Source organism: Malurus melanocephalus, unplaced genomic scaffold, assembly GCF_030028575.1.
Source record: "Malurus melanocephalus ecotype Western Australia unplaced genomic scaffold, MMel_1.1 scaffold_2117, whole genome shotgun sequence".
NCBI classification, from domain to species: Eukaryota; Metazoa; Chordata; class Aves; order Passeriformes; family Maluridae; genus Malurus; species Malurus melanocephalus.
In genome coordinates this window covers 11408-12423 of record NW_026625349.1, presented here as the reverse complement: position 1 = coordinate 12423, position 1016 = coordinate 11408, and positions in this window count along the sequence as shown.

Here is a 1016-nt window from a genome sequence, read left to right as displayed (position 1 = left end):
TCGCTTTCCATGTGCAGCCGGAGCCGATTTTGGGGTGCCCGCAGTGCCCCCGGACGGAAAGTGCCACAGAAACGCCCCAAAAGCGGCGCCCCGGGGCTGTGACCCCCAAACACCGAGAGGGCATCGAAGCGACACAGAGGGTCCGGCTCCAGGTCAAAGACGCGGAAGGACAGGGTGGCCACCTGGCCCTCGGGGACCTAAGGGACATTGGGGAGTCACCATCAGGACCTCGGGGACATTGGGGACATTGGGGGGTCACCACCCGGCCCTTGGGACCTTGGGGACATTGGGGGGTCACCACCCGGCCCTTGGGACCTCGGGGACATTGGGGAGTCACCACCCGGACCTCGGGGACCTGGGGGACATTGGGGGGTCACCACCCGGCCCTTGGGGACATTGGGGACATTGGGGAGTCACCACCCAGCCCTTGGGGACCTCGGGGACATTGGGGGGTCACCACCCGGCCCTCAGGGACCTGGGGGACATTGGGGAGTCACCATCAGGACCTCGGGGACATTGGGGACATTGGGGGGGCACCACCCGGCCCTTGGGGACATTGGGGACATTGGGGAGTCACCACCCGGCCCTTGGGACCTCGGGGACATTGGGGACATTGGGGAGTCACCACCCGGCCCTTGGGGACATTGGGGACATTGGGGAGGGACCACTTGGCCTTCAGGGACCTCGGGGACATTGGGGACATTGGGGAGTCACCACCCGGCCCTCGGGGACATTGGGGACATGAGGAGGGGAAACCTCTGAGATTTGGGATGCCCGAGGGGGTTTTGGGATGCCCTGGGAGGGGGGGTTGGGATGGAGGTGGGTTTTGGGATTCCCGGGGAGGGGGTTTTGGGATGCCCGGGGAAGGGGTTTTGGGATGCCCGGGGAAGGGGTTTTGGGATGCCCGGGGAAGGGGTTTTGGGATGCCCGGGGAAGGGGTTTTGGGACGGAGGTGGGTTTTGGGATGCCCGGGGAGGGGGTTTTGGGATGGAGGTGGGTTTTGGGATGCCCGGGGA